Raw genomic sequence first — 16,537 nt, 5'->3', positions numbered from 1 at the left:
TTCAAACGGTGTACAAACTAGAGCTACAACAAGGAAGATATGGATGATTGAAGAAAACTGTGCAAAGAGGAATCAAAGGAGTGTCAGTTTCACATGATCGTACGAAATGGACCAGAGAGCTTGTTTTCGTAGCAGCGTGGAAATCAGTTTCGCATAAACATGTGACTTTTAGCACAACCATGCCAAATGTGCCAGAATGGTGTTAGAATGTGGCCAATCCATTTATATTTCACATGACCATGCGAAATGGATCATCCTCATGCAAAATCAACATCTTTTCATTAAAGGTTCCCGTGACTCAAATTTTTACAACTTTTATTGAGAGCCCTTGATTTGGAAAGAAGATTTTACATACTCTCTAGGATCTTGCCATGTGTCAACTTAACTTTTAGCCTATAAATAGGGCATTAGAGTTCTTTTTTGGGAGTTCGGAGAATTATTAGATGTTTTGGATTTTCTTAGGGAGAGAAGACAACATTGAAGATTTTCGGTTTGTTTTATTTATTTTAATCAATTATTTCTAATTTTTTATTCAAGAATGGTTCCTTATTATTCTTTTATGGATTGTGTGAATGAAATCACCATGAGAGACTAAAAAGTCATCTTGGGGTGTGAAACATGAAAACCTAGGGTGGTTAGAGCTAAGGGAAAAGAATGGGTAAAATCAAACTAAAAATGGAATGGATGAAGGGTTGAGGCATAATAGATGAAAATAGAAATATCCTCTAATGTTAGTTTGAATTAGGGGATGGTACAATAGCCAATTCCTTGATACTAGGGATTCTCAGTAATTCTTGATGCCTAGTTATTTGAGGTTTTGTCATTGTTATCTACTCTAAGACAAATCTACACAAAGTGGTAAAGGCCTAACTCCTAGACCTAAACCCAATTTCCATACCCATTCATCTATTTGGTATTTCAATAATGGAATAAAACATGAAAAGTTAGGATATGGATGTAACCCTGAGTTGTGGAACTCAGGTTGATCTTGTTTGACCCCACATTCTAATACCCTAAGACTAATTAAAATTGATACCCTTGTTTTACCTGAGGCCCTATACCCAAAGTTGGATTGTGGAACCCCCAATCTTGAATCATTTGAATTAGAAATCAATCATTCTTATGCAATTTATTTAAGGTTTATTTTATTAAATTCAATTTTGTTCAAATCAAATTTTTATTTTTTCCAATTCAAGAATTTATCAAAAAGCAATCTTTTAGACCTAATTTGACAACTTCCATAGGCCAGTCCTTGAGGATGGTACCCGGAGTACTACAAAAGCCGTAGTGACTCTTTCTCTGATTTTTTTTTTGCTAGAGTTGCTATGTAATTTAGGCTTGGTATTTTGGAAAACAGAGAATTGTGGTCAGTACTCCATGTTTGTATGCTGCTCCTCATAAAATAACAAAACCAATTCTAAAATCCTTGAGATAAATTCTAAAATTTGATGCTTCGCCATGACCTCTGATAAGAAAAAAATATTAACAGAAAAATATTTTCTGCACTTCTAGACATTTTGGTCCCGAGGGTCATCTACAGCTATTGGATCAAGCAATATAATCCTAATAGATTTACACTCATCTAAATCAGCTACTCAAAGTTACAAATTCTAACTCTAAATCACCAAGTTTTGTGTGATGTATCAATTGTGAGGAAACCTAAATTCTAGGAGCCCCAAGCTTCTATGTAGCTAACAAACAACTGAAGCAGTGCAAACATGTGATGACTTGTTTTCTCCTATAGAAAATTTCAAAGATCAATATAACTTGTTTCTTCCTAAAGCAAATTTCAGAAACTGATAGTATTTATAGTGTCCAATTGTATCCCACACGATTAATCACTAGGAATTCTTCTGTGAACTTACTTCAATGTTCCAAGGGATAAGAAACGCTAATTAACAGATAAGAACACATCTCGATGATAAAACATTGTCACAGAGTTTGCCAGATAGAACTCAGGCATGCATGCCAAAAGATATTTTCTGCACTAGTACATACTGTGGTTTCAAGCATCATTTAGAACTCTAACATGCAGCAGATTGATCCAGTAATGGTTCATAGTCAGCACTCAGACTTAGCTCTTCAATTCTCATGTTTAGATGACAACAGTTGGGGGCTTCACCACTAGTTTTTGGGTCAATTGTCTTGAAAGGTTGGGATTAGGTGAAATGCCTTTACCTCAAGAGTCTTAAGTGGGATGTTCATACTGCAAACTACCCCATACCTTCAAATGCACAACTTTCAGAAGTTGATTCGCAAGAAATTAACCACACAAATAGTATAAAATGAAAACAAAAATAAATCAATCCTTGCGTAAGATGATTGGGACAATGGCATTCAAAGGTTACCACTCTAGTGTAATTACTGCCTGAGCTGGAACTCATTCCTCAATACCTGCATGCATGCTTTAGTCAAAATTCCAAACTGCATAAGGCCTAGTTTTTAACTCAAGATTGTATGCTGTGTGTGTTTGAACAGAAGTGATATGGAGATGACTTCTAAAGAATGTGTACTTCACCTAAATGTGGAATGCAAGCAGGTATCCACACTTCCAAACTTAAATTGTATTCTTTAGAACTTCAAGGGTGGCATTAGTAATCTCTTGCAGGTGTATATCATCAGTTTGAAGAACCACTCACATCAACCTATCTTCTATCTATGATAATCCTTTTTATAGATGCAAAAAATATGATGTTATGATTAACGTTCAATGATGAATTGAGACAAGCTTTTATTGCATTGTTTTGGAATCTTATAGACATCACAACACATCAGTCGGTGCCAACATCATCAGACGACTTTGTTTATCTAGCATTGTTTCCACAAACTTGCAGAAATGATTACCCTGAGCTTCTATATGGAAAACAAGCATGTGAGGCCATGTAGCTTAGGCTGGCGGTGGATGAGACAGAGAGAGGAGACCAGAAAGTCCATGTGATCCTCGATGAAGTAGGCTCATCATGGACCTAACTGCAACATGTGGGACTGAAGCACACCATAGATGGTGGGTGGTTGACAGAGGGAGAGACTAGGCTTCCATTATGGATAACAAATTCAAGGCAAATGTGGGGTAGATAAGCACAAGAGAGGAAGGCAAGGCCATGTGATCCTAGACAACATAGGTCCTTTGTCCACCCAACAGCCACTTATGCCAACAGAGTTATCATACACTCAATCTTCAAGAATTGGAAAATAAACAATTCCTTCTCTATAAATACATAGCTGAATCCCTTTCAACCCCAAGTTTTCTTCCATATTTTGTTCTTCAAGCTCTAACAATTGCACTTTCTTGTTTTATACCAAGCTAAACTTTCTCTAAATTAAGCTTACTCAATCCTTTCCCTAGTCCTGTTTCATAGAAGATCATGGGCATTCGTTTTCCCTCCATGGTTCAAGCTAAGCAGATTCTCAAACTACAGTCACTTCTTTCTAGAAATCAGGCAGAGGTCCCTAAAGGCCATTTTGCAGTTTATGTTGGAGAAGTGAGAAGAAGTGCTTTGTGGTTCCAATATCTTACTTGAACCATCCTTCATTCAGATCCTTGCTATGTCAGGCTGAGGAAGAATATCGCTTCAAGCATCCAATGGGCAGTCTCACAATTCCAGGCAACAAAGATGCTTTCATTGATCTCACTTCTCAATTAAATACATCATGAAGAGAAGGAAGATCAAAGGGTTGGCAAAATAGCTGGCTACTTGAGTCTACTTTCTCTAATTTTGATCCATGTAGATTACATTGATGATGTAAATAAACTAACAAAGCAATAAGAAACTGATCATCAATTGACAGATCAATATACTTCTCCTATCTCTTCCAAATTGCAGAAACTCAAGTACTCACTTTGTTCAATCTGATAGTTACATACACGCTAAAATTCAACAAGATCTGTCTTTCACAATCGTAGTTTCAAGTTTTTAAGTGCAATGTACCAAGGGAAGAGAATTGAGATTTAGCATATAGGAATAGATTATCTTGCACCCTGGAAATCTCAATAATAGAACTTTGTCCCCAAATTTACCGGTATGTATTCAGGCATTTCATGAAAATATATTTCACGATAGATCTTGATCACCTTTTGACAAAATTGGAAGGGGAAAAAAATTCTGGGCCTACCTAGTCCATTTCTACTAAGAGAATTTTTATGCTCGTATGTTGCTTCTCAAACAACAACAAATACAATGCCAAGATCCTTGAGACACATTCTTAACTGTGATGCTTCACCATGGCCCTTCATAAGAAAAAATATTGTGAGGAAAATATTTTTTAGACTATATGGTACTGAGTGTCATTTACAACTATTAGATCAAGCATAATAATCAATAATCTGAATAGATTTATGCTCATCATCCAAACGAAAAAAAATGGTAATTTACCAATAGGAACATGATATCCTGCATCTCTTAAATCTCAATATGAATTACTTGCTTCAAAATTTAGTTACCATCTAGTATTCAGACATCAACCTTTGGGTTTTTTAATTCCTCTCTAGAAGCGCAAAAATTTTGTGAGATATGTCAATTATAAGCAAACCAAAATTGTAGGAGCCCCAGGCATTCTAAACAGATGACAGCAATGAGGCTGTGCAAGAAAGGCTGGTGGTTGAGACAGAGGGGGAGAGAGAGAAAAACTGCCAAGCCCATGTGATCCTTGATGAGGTAGATCCTCCAAGAATCCAAGTCCCACAGGTGGGACTGATACACCATAGGCTGTGGGTATATGACAGAGTGAGAGACTGGACTTCTACTACGGAAACAAATTCAAAGGCAAAGGAGGGGCTGATGCACGTAGGTTCATATATTGGGGTTGGATGGGAGATAGAGATACCAACTAGGACCATGTTATGGGTACTTAAGTAGTGGGGTGTCCGGGTGGATATCCCGGGGCAGTAAGGTGTCCCAGTAAGCAACCCATCCTAAGCAGCACCAGTCCAAATGATCCCAATTTACCAAAGCCTACTTGGGCAATGAGTCGCCATAAATAGATGAGTTACAAAAGTAAATATGAGAGTAAAGAGGGGTCATAATGGCCTGAAGGCAGTTACAAAATTCATCCTATATAAAGGCAGAGGGATCAAAATTAAAGGTAGGCATGAAATTCTTCCCAAAAACTTGATTCCTCAAACCTCAAAGCAAACACATCTGAACACACTTTTTTTGCAGGATTAAGAAGGAGGCATTGAAAAAGCTGCCTAGAGGGTCGGTCTGCCCAAAACACATCTGAACACACCTTTTTTTGCAGGATTAAGTGGAGTTGAAAAAGCAGCCTAGAGGGTCAACCACAATCCAAAACCAACACAAGTGATCCTTCATAAGTTAGGTTCTTCATGGACCCAACTGCCACTTCCCCCATACCACAATCTTCAAACACTCCATTTGGATTACTCAGAAAATAATCAGTTCATTCACTATAAATTCATAGACAACACAATTAACATTTCAAACCCAAGTTCTCTCCATATCCAGTTCAAGTGGAAAAGCTTTCAACTCTTGACCTACATTAAGCTCATTATATCAATTCAAGATCATTTTCTTACTTCCACTTCAGAGGAGCCAATTGGAATCCATTTTCCATCAATACTTCATGCCAAGAAAATTCCTAAACTATAGTCTCTTCTTACTAGAAGTCAAATATCTATATCATCAATCACAAATGGGGCAGAAAGTTACAAAAATAGCTATTTTTAAAATTTAGAGAAGAAAGTAGAATAACAAGTTAAAAGCATAGAAGAGAAAGAAGAAGATGACACAAAGATATAACGTGGTTTGGCAAGTTGCCTACATCCATAGAGGGGAGAAGAAAGAATTTTTCACTATTGTAGATCTTTGTCAAAGAATGGCTCCAAAATAAATACAAGATACTATCACCTTCCAGGTAAGTCAACAACCATAAAAAATTTTAATAGAAATAATTGGAGCAAATCAAGGTAAATCCCTCTAAATCAGCCATTGAGTGGGAAACTAATATTCAGCACCGGATTCTACTCCTTTGGAAATATGATTCAGTCTGCTCTCCACCTCAATTTTAACACTCCCCCTCAAGTTGGAGCATGAATATTGAGAATGCCCAACTTGCAATGATGGGAAAAAAACAAAGCTTTCCCCAAAGGTTTGGTGAACATGTTTGCAACTTGATGATGAGAAAAGGTGAAAAATGGTCTGCACATCTTCGAATTGAATTTTATCTCTGACCAAATGACAATCTAACTCAATGTGTTTTGTTCGCTCGTGAAAGACTAGGTTTGCCACTATGTGCATGGTTGCCTGATTGTCACAATGCATCTTTGCAGCTTCCAAGTCAGTAACTTGTAGATCTTGAAGAAGGTATCTCAACCAAGTGAACTCACGAGTGAAGGAGGCCATGGCTCTATACTCTGCTCTTGCCAAGGAGTGGGATATAGTGGTTTGATTCTTAGTCTTCCAAGAGATGAGTGACTTTCCAAGGAAAATACTATATCATGTGATAGATTTTCTTGTGGTAAGACAATTAGCCCAATATGCATCACAAGATCCAACAAGCTTCAAATCATTTTGGGCTAGGAACAACAAGCCTTGGTCAAGTGTTCCTTTCAAATATCATAAAACGCGAAGAGCAACATTAAGATGTGGTTTTCGCTGGTCCTGCATAAACTAGCTGAGAACTTGAACAGAGTAACAAATAGAAAGCCACGTGATGGTAAGATAAATGAGATTCCCAACAAGTCTTCTATACTATGGGGGATTATTAAGAACATCTCCCTCTGTAGGTGTGAGTTTAAGATTTTGTTCCATAGGAAAGCCACTAGAGCAACACCAAGAAGTCTCATATCATCAAGAATATCCAAAGTATATTTCCTCTAAAAAATGGCAATTCCTTGCTTAAAACGTACTACCTCAATACCCAAGAAATATTTTAACTGGCCGAGATCTTTTATCTGAAATCTATCACAAAGAAATCTTTTGAGAGACTTTATTGCCTCTGGCTCATTACCTGTAATAACCATATCATCAATATAAATAACAACAGCAATAAAGGAATCTCCGAAGGATTGAATAAATACAGAATAATCTGCCTTGAATTGTTGAAATCCAACACTCTAAATGGTTGTTAGAGAACCAGTTGCGAGATGTTTGTTTCAAACCATATAGTGACTTGTTCATTCAACACACTAAGTTCTCCCCCTATCAACTGTAACCCAGAGGTGGAAGCATGTAGGCTTCCTCATCAAGGTCACCATGAAGAAATGCATTTTGAACATCCATTTGGTAAAGATACCACCCTTTGGTTGCAGCAATGGCAAGTAAACAACAAACAATTACAAGTTTTGCAACGGGTGGAAAGATCTCATTATAGTGCACCCCCTCAATTTGTGTGTAGCCTTTGGCGACCAAGTGAGCTTTGTAACATTCAATGCTCCCATCAGACTTATACTTAATTTTGTATAACCATTTGCATCCAATGGGTTTCTTGCTAGCAAGAAGAGGAGTGAGAGATCAAGTATTATTTTCCTCCAATGCTTGGATTTCAAAGTGCATAGCTTCTTGCCACTTAGGAGCCTTTTTAGCTTGAGCAAATATTTCAAGTTCAACAGATCCAGAAATGCTAGAAACAAAGACATGGTGAGAGGGTGATAAACTGCGATAAGAGATGTAATTAGACAGAGGATAACAAGTACCTTTTGTCGAAGCAGAAACGGACGATGAACCCGAGGATAGCAAAGTGGCCTATGAGTAGTGGTAATCTCAGAGCCATGTCAATGGTCAATGGTTGATGGTCGATGGGTATGTTAAGATCGTCGTGGTCCCTCATAATCAGTTTGATTCCCAATATCTCCAAAAGTGTTGGGCAAATTGATGGGGTTAGCTCCTCTGGAAGTGTCGGGCTCTTGGAAGGTAGAATCACCTGAAGGGGTGGTAGTGACTTCATTGAAGGGTGTGGTCTCAAGAACGAAAAGGTAAAGCATGATAATCTGACCTGGTATCTTGAGGGACAGTGGAAAATATGAACATATCTTCATGAAAGACAATGTCTAGACTGGAGAAGAATTGTTCGATGACCAAATCATATACTCTGTAAGCCTTTTGACCAGGAGGGTATCCAACAAAAATACACTTTCAAGCTCGTTGGTCAATTTGTGTGTTGGTTTGACATTAGTGGCATAGCAAAGACACACAAATGACTACAAGTGGGGGTTCGATTGTAGAGTTTTTCAAAAGGAGTTTTCTTAGAAAGAAATGGGGTAGGAAGTAGATTGATAAGATAGGTGGTGGTCAGAACACACTCTCCCCAGAAGGTAATCGGAAGATGAGATTAAAACATAAGGGCCCGAGCAACATTAACACATGTCGTTGTTTGCGTTCAGCAACCCCATTTTGATGATGTGTTGACACACAAGAATGTTGATGGATCATACCATGCTTAAGCAAGACTAAATGCATAAAGTCAAACTCACCACCATTATCAACTTGAATTCGCCTAACTTTTCTATCAAATTGAGTTTTGACTAGAGCAAAGAAGGATGTCAACAAGTGTTGAGGTCTAAAAAGGAAGATGCATGGTTAGCAAACGGTTCATCTAGAGGAACATCGTGAATAGGCTTTATCTGGAGATACCTTTTAGTAGTTCAGGCCATTATGCTGTCTCCTTAAGCCAATTGTCCTCTTAGTTGAGATATCCTGAGAAAGGCAAAAATCAAGAAAGAATGTGATTGAACAACTTAAGGCTCGAGTGATTTTGCTAACCGACAATAAATTAACATGGAAAGAGGGAGCATGAAGAACTTCTTCAATAATGGTTTTTGACCTAATTTTTTCTGAACCAATAGACGATATTTGTGATTTACTCCATTAGGTAAATTAATGAAGGAGTGTTTAGAAAAAGAAGTCTTATGCAAGAGACTACCCGAGGAAGCAATATGATCCATTGCACCACTATCAATGATCCAATCAACAAATTTATTTGAAGTGAGGTGAGAAGAAAAACAATTTGGAGAAACAAACCTACAACATTTACTTTTGGCTCAGATTTGCCATCACAAAAAAGGGTAAGAAGTTGTTGGTATTGTTCCGAAGTAAAGTTCAGTGTCTCCGGCAGAGTCCAAATATTAGCACCAAACTTGTCATTCTTCTTGTGGTTCTTAGGAGGAATTCCATGAAGATGATAGCATTTATCAATAGTGTGATTTGTACCATTGCAATGAGTATCATGAAATTTCTCTCGAGTTTTATTAGAAGAGCGGCAAACCGAAGAGAAATTATGTCCGGAACTAAAGCTCTCCAAGGTCTGAAGGATTCCTCTGGAAGCTGTCTCCGAAGCATGGATCTTTGACGTATATTCCCACCAATGACCATGGCTTGTTTTGAAATCGCTCATTCTCTTTGTTTTTCTTCTTGTAGGATTAGAGAATAAGCCTTTCTGATAGTAGGCAAATGCTGTCTAAGAAGAATTGGGCCACGAACAGCAGTGTAAGAATCATTTAATCCCATGAGAAATTGCATTACCTTTTATCTTTGGATCCATTCATCGTGTTTCTTCATGGCACCACAAGAACAAAGTGATAAGTTGTTGTAAGATTCTAGCTCATCTTAAAACCCTTTTAATTTTGTGAAATAAGCCATAATAGATATCATTCCTTGATGATGGGACACGATTTCCCTCTAGATTTGGAAAATCCTTGGCACATTATTCTGAGAAAATCTTTCTTTGAAAGCCACCCAAACTTCAGCAACTGAATTAGTGTATATAACACTATTTGCAAGGTTTGGAGCCGTGGTATTAAGAATCCATGATAACACCATGCCGTTGCATCGCTTCCAATAGGAGAATTTTGCATCAGTACGTGGTGGCCTTGTGATAGAACCGTCTATGAACCTGATCTTGTTCTTTGCACTTAGGGCTATGGTCATGGAGTGGCTCCAAGTCCCATAATTTTCTCCATTGAGTATTTTGACTACAACATGATACCTGAATATCGGAGGGATCAAAGTGATAAGGATCCAAAGAATCAATAATCTTCATGTCCTTTTGATGACTCGAACACCATTGATGAACAAAAAAAATGGAGAAAGAAAAATAAGTCCGGAGATTCGTAAGGATTAACGCCCTAATACCATGTAAAATTTAAAAAAGAAAGTAGAATAACAAGTTAAAACCATAGAAGAGAAAGAAGAAGATGACACAAAGATATAACATGGTTTGGCAAGTTGCCTATATCCATGAAAGGGAGAAGAAAGAATTTTCCACTATTGTAGAGCTCTATCAAAGAATGACTCCAAAATAAATACAAGATACTATCACCCTTTTAGGTAAGTCAACAACCATCAAAATTTTTGAATAGAAATAATTGGAGCAGATCAAGGTAAATCCCTCTAAATCAACCATTGAATAGGAAACTAATATTCAACTCCGGATTCTACTTCTTTGGAAATATGATTCAGTCTTCTCTCCACCTCAATTTTAACACTATCCACTTAGGTTTCCATCACCAACTGATTGGAGCAAAAATATGTGCTCTAATGGCACATATTCAATATGACTTATGCACCAAAGGAACATTCAAATCACCCAACTTGACCTAAATCAATGCTAAGGCCCTAGCCATGAGTTTAATTTGTACTTTGGAGACTTATCTCAGGTTCAAGGGAAGAAAAATGTGCAAGTTGAATCACTTTAGATTTTGAAAGATCAAGAAATGGCTAAATGAGGAAATAAATGAGTCAAGACTCATGGACCATAAGGAAAGGCAAGACGAGGACATCATGAGTTTGGAAGATGAGAAATAACCATTATGGAATAAGAAAGAAGGCAAGAAAACATGGGAAATGAGGCATGAAGCAGGATTCAGCTGCATAGAAATTCAGAACTCAAAAATCTGATGGCAATATATACTCTAACTTTGAGGACAAATTTGGAGCACTTTCCAGAGTCCATTTTATATATACCATATATCGTTTCAAAGCTCGGGAAGTCAGGAGTCCAATGCTTCAAACAGTGTGCAAATCGAAGCTGAAATGAAGAAGTTATGGCCATTTGAAGATAACTGCACCAAGCTGAAGGGTCATTTCGAAATGATTTTGAAATTCAACTTATGAATTCGAAATCCACTTTGAAATGACACCAATTTTGAATTCACCAACTGCCACTTTGATGTTTCGTCTCCTCTACCTCGGAAATTGCATCTAGGGCACTCCATCCGCCCTAAGCGGACCCCACATAACTATAGATCACCATTTTATTATTTTTTTTAATTAATTTTAGGAAACTATTTTGTAATAAGTGGCCAATGAAAGTGTGTCACATATTAGGTAATTGATGATATTATATAAACTCTCTTAATTCTAGGTTTTAGGGATCTTGGATTTTTTTCCAGAGAGTTTGACATTGAAGGTGGAAGAAGACAAGAATTTTTAGTTTGTTTTATTCTTCTTCTTTATTAAATATATTGTTTTAGGTTTTTTTTATTCAATTTATGGATTTTTACCCTATTATGGATTGTGAATGTGACATCACCCTCATGAGAGGCTAAGAGCGAACTTGGGGCTTGAAGCATGAAAACCTAAGGGCTAGGAAGCCTATAGGGACAATGGATAAATTATTATAACAATGAGATTAATTATTGATTGGGTGACAATAATTTATCAATTTTTTTATTCTATCCTTGTGAGTTAGTTTAGGGAACGATACAGCAGGTTATTACCCGATACTAGTGATTCTTGATAATTCTTAATCATTAGTTATCCTCGTCTTCCCTAACGTTATTTGCCTCAAAACAAAGCTATAAGGAGTAGGAAGGGTTAAAAAGTCAAATCTTAAAATGGTAATCAATCTCATTCATTTGATGGTTTTAGGAATCTATTTTCAAAAGGAAAAATTAGATTTCGAATGCAATTTTGAGTTATAGAACTCAACTTGATCGCGAGCGGCTAAGGATCCAAAACCCTAAGATCATATTACTTAAAAGACCCTTGTTTTCTCTAATTTCTATACCCTAGGTTGGATTGTGGAAAGCCCCAAACTTGAATCAATCGAATTTAAAATCAATATCCATTTTGTTATTAATTTAATTTCTTTTACTTAGTTTCACATTATCCTCATATTGTTTTTCAAAACATTTTCTAGCTTAGTTTCTTAAATGATAACCCAACAAAACCATATTTTCTAGCTCTGACACTGATTATGGTTATTTCCCAAGTTTATTGAGCCCATGTACATTTGGGCTTGCCTATCTCTTAGCCTTAACCTATTAAGCAAGAATAGCCAAATCACAGGTCTTGAGTAGAGTGATCCTGTTATCAAGTTCACATTTTCTAGTTCTAATCTTAACATTTTATCTACTATTCAGTACTTAACTATTTGAGGTCAGCAACATGGATCTCGTCCCCTTGCACAGCCTCATAAGAAGCCATATATATAGTTGGAAAGCCAAACTGGTGGATTCTAAACACAAACCCTAAGATCTTAGAAACAAGAGATGGATCAAATTGAATTTATTTTAATTGGGATTAGAAATCTCTTATGAGCCTAATTAAGAAAATAGAACAGAAGAATACACTCATGCCTCTCATTAACACTCTGATCAGCTCATCTTCTACCTTCCTGCAATCATTTGTATAAAAGAAAAATCACAAATCACGGATCATAATTCATGATGGATTTAGACTAGCATTTATTTCTCGTCATAGATCATCTCTTCCTTTACATTTTCAAGGTTGGCCTAATTTCCTATCACCTTCACATTGTATTTTTCAGTACCAACACCATCACATGAACTTGTTTCTCTTCCTTGTTGTCACGTTGTAACTACTAGTAGCCATGATATTCGGTTTTCAGCAGTTCTACAAGGGTAACAACTTTAAAAGGAAAATAAAAAATGTGGAGCTGATGCAACATAGGTAGGGTGGATATGAGAAAGGGAGAGGGGCAAGACCATGTGATCCTTGTTTAGGTGCAACCTTTGTCCACCCAACAGCCACTTATGCTGACTAGAGTCTTCACATTCCACACACTCCATATGAAGCATTGGAAAAATCATCAATTTCTTCTCCATAAATACATGGATGACCAAACACCCTTAATTCAGCTGTAGTTTCCTTCCACATTCAGTTCTAAGCCCTAAAACTTACAGTACTTGTTCTAGATTAAGCTTAACTTGTCCTACACTAAGCTTACAAGATCTATCAAGATCATTTCCGTAGTTTCATTCATAGAAGATCATGGGTATCTAAAGAATCTGAAGAATTGGAAGGATAAAAAGAACAAATTTTTTCCTTAATTTCAATCAGGCCCACATATTTATACAATTATTCCTAGCACCAAAAATAGGAACCTTCCTAGCCTAATCACATCAGATCCCCTGATTACAAGATTGTCCTAATTCTCTCTTTATTGCAAAATTATACAACTATAACTTCCCTAATTTAGCCAATTTTCCAGCCTACTTGCCAGCCTAAGTACAGATTACATTCTTCAACAGTATCCATTAACCCTCCACAGTCCCAGTCAAGCAGATTCTCAAATTACAGTAACTTCTTTCAAGAACTCGGGCAAAGGTCCCAAAAGGCCATTTTTCAGTTTATCTTAGGGAAATTGAGAAGCATTGATATGTGGTTCCAATATCATACTTGAAACATGCTTCAGTCAAATCCTTGTTATGTCAGGCTGCGGAAGAATTTGGCTTCAATCATCCAATGGGTGGTCTCACTATTCCATGCAAGGAAAACCCTTTTTCGCTTCAAACATATGTGGTTGAAAGTGGAGGGGTTCAAAGACTTGGTCAGGAATTGGTGGACTAGCTACAATTTCAATGGATCCAGTAATCACATTCTTGCTAGTAAATTAAAGGCTCTGAAACAGGATTTGAAAGTGTGGAATAGAGAGGTGATTGGAAATGTCTCCTTGAATAAAAACATCGCTCTTAGTCAGATTGGTTTCTGGGACACCAAAGAAAGAGATTGTGGTCTCTCTTTAGAGGATTGCGAGGCCAGAAAACGGGCAGTGGAGGAGTTCAGCAAGTGGGCAGTCATGGAAGAGATATCCTAGAGGCGAAAGTCAAGAGAATTGTGGTTGAAAGAAGGTGATAAAAATTCAAACTTTTTTCACAAGATGGCTAATGCTCCAAGAAGAAATAATTTTTTTATCTTCTATTACAATGGATGGTAGGAAGTTGACTGAGGAGACTGAGATAAAGGAGGGGGTGGTTAATGTGTTCCAGTATATTTTGTCAGTGAAAGGGCATTGGAGACCAAGTATTTCGGGGCTACCTTTCTCTTCTTTGGATAGTGTTGAGGCGGGGCTCCTTGAGGAGGCCTTTTCTGAGGAAGAGGTCCAAACTATAGTCTCTAGTTTGAATGGGGATAAAGCCCTTGGACCGGATGGGTTTACATTGGCTTTTTGGCAATCTTGTTGGGACATAGTCAAACACGAAGTAATGGGTTTTTTTGCTAAATTTCACAATTCTGGCCATTTCGAGAGAAGTTTAAATTCCACCTTTATTGTTCTCATTCCTAAGAAAGAGAGTACAGATAATTTGAAGGATTTTCGTCCTATAAGCCTGGTAGGGAGCCTTTACAAGCTTCTAGCTAAAGTTTTGGCTAATAGATTGAAGAGAGTGGTAGGGAAAGTGATTTCGAACTCCCAACATGCCTTTGTTGAAGGCAGACAAATTTTGGATGTTGTCCTTATAGCAAAATGAGGCCTTAAACTCAAGACTAAAAAGTACAAAGGGTGGTATTATTTGCAAGATGGATATTGAAAAAGCGTATGATCATGTGAATTGGGGTTTCTTATTAGCAATCTTGGATAAGATGGGGTTTAGGGCTAAATGGGTTAATTGGATGAGGTGGTGTTATCTTCAGCCCGTTTCTCAATCTTGCTTAATGGTTCCCCTTTAGGCTTTTTTCAAAGTTCTAAAGGGCCAAGACAGGGAGATCTTCTCTCTCATTTCCTTTTCATTTTGGCAATGGAGGCGCTGCCTTCTATATTGAAGAGGGCTTTACAAGGAGGCTTTCTCAAGGGTTTCATGGCTAGTGGGAGAGGAGGTGAGGGCGTGGCTGTTTCTCATCTTTTATTTGCTTATGACACCCTAGTTTTTTATAATGCAAGAAAGGAGCATGTGGAGGTCTTAAGTTGGGCTTTTATGTGGTTTGAAGCGATTCCCGGGTTAAAAATCAATCTTCACAAAAGTGAGCTGATTCTAGTGGGGGTGGTTCCTAATTTTGAGGACATGGCTAGGGTGTTGGGCTGCAAAATGGGCTCTCTTCCCTTTTGTTATTTAGGTCTACCTTTGGGAGCTACTTTCAAATCATCTCGGGTTTGGGATGTAGTGGAAGAGAGATTTTAAAAATGGCTCACTTTGTGGAAGAGACAGTATTTGTCCAAAGGAGGAAGGTTGACTTTGGTACAAAGCACTCTCTCTAGCCTCCCAATTTACTATATGTGATTGTTTATCATTCCTTGCAAGGTGAGCCTAAGGTTGGAGAAGATTCAAAGAGACTTCCTTTAGGGGAGAGGAGCTTCCCAAAGTAGGCTGCATTTGGTGAATTGGTCTATTATCTGTATGGAGAAAAAGAATGGGGGCTTAGGTATCAGAAATCTTTCTAGGTTGAATAAGGCTCTTCTAGGAAAATGGTGTTGGAGATTTGCTTTGGAGCAAGATTCTTTATGGAAACAAGTGATTGTAGAGAAATATGGAGAAGAAGAGGGAGGGTGGTGTTTTGGTGCTTCAAGGGAGGGTTATGGAGTGGGACTTTGGAAGGCGATTAGGAACAGGTGGATGGAGTTTAGCAAAAGGATGGCTTTTAAGGTGGGGAATGGTAGAAGAGTGCGGTTTTGGAAGGATAGGTGGTGTGGAGAGGATTCCTTGGAATAGGCTTTCCAAGCTTGTACTCTCTTGCCTCCTCGAGAGATGCTTGGGTAGCTCAAGTGTGGGATCAATCCGAGGATTTGGGTCACTAGAACCCTGTATTCACAAGACTTAACAATGATTGGGAAATGGAAGAGGTGGAAGCTTTTTTCAAAAGGTTACATGGTCAAGCGCTTAGAAGCGATGATGGGGATGTCATGTCTTGGAGGGTTTCAAATAAAGGTTTCTTTACAGTTAAGTCTTTCTACTCATCCCTAGTTCCTTGCATCGGAAGAGAGTTCCCTTCTAGCTTAGTTTGGAATCCTTAGGTTCCAAAGAGAGTCTGTTTTTTTTCTTGGGAGGCTATTTGTGGAAGAATTCTAACTATGGATCAACTAAAAAGGAGGGGTTGGATCTTACCAAGCAGGTGATATTTGTGTAAAGCGGATGAAGAATCAACAAATCATGTGCTTATTCATTGTCCTAAGGCAGCTATGATTTGGCACCTTATTTTTGCTCTTTTTGGTGTTCAATGGGTTATGCCCAATTCTATCATGGAAACCATTCTTGGTTGGAACAACTCCTTTGTTGGAAAGAAAAGAAAAAGGCATGGAATGCAACCCCTTTATGTTTATTTTGGACTTTATGGAAGGAGAGAAATAGAAGAATCTTTGAAGATACTGAATTAGCGGATCAAGCTATTTTACGATCTTTTTTGCACAT

The 16,537-nt window shown here is 37.7% G+C and overlaps 1 protein-coding gene across 2 annotated transcripts in view; it reads right to left on the bottom strand.

Moving 5' to 3' along the window:
• Positions 1-16,537, bottom strand: part of LOC117912380 (seipin-1) — a 42,594-nt gene that overhangs the window by 12,290 nt on the left and 13,767 nt on the right. Inside the window, exon 3 of one of the 2 annotated variants that reach the window (XM_034826947.1) lies at positions 8,569-8,651. The exons of the other annotated variant lie outside the window; for it this stretch is intronic. The gene's annotated coding sequence lies outside the window, so the exon portion shown is untranslated. Of the gene's footprint in view, positions 1-8,568; positions 8,652-16,537 lie in introns of those variants that run through there. 2 annotated transcript variants of the gene reach the window in all.

The sequence above is a fragment of the Vitis riparia genome, chromosome 4 (genome assembly GCF_004353265.1).
Source record: "Vitis riparia cultivar Riparia Gloire de Montpellier isolate 1030 chromosome 4, EGFV_Vit.rip_1.0, whole genome shotgun sequence".
Lineage (NCBI taxonomy): Eukaryota > Viridiplantae > Streptophyta > Magnoliopsida > Vitales > Vitaceae > Vitis > Vitis riparia.
The sequence above is the reverse complement of the archived record's forward strand: the minus strand, read 5'-3'. Positions and strand labels throughout refer to the sequence as shown.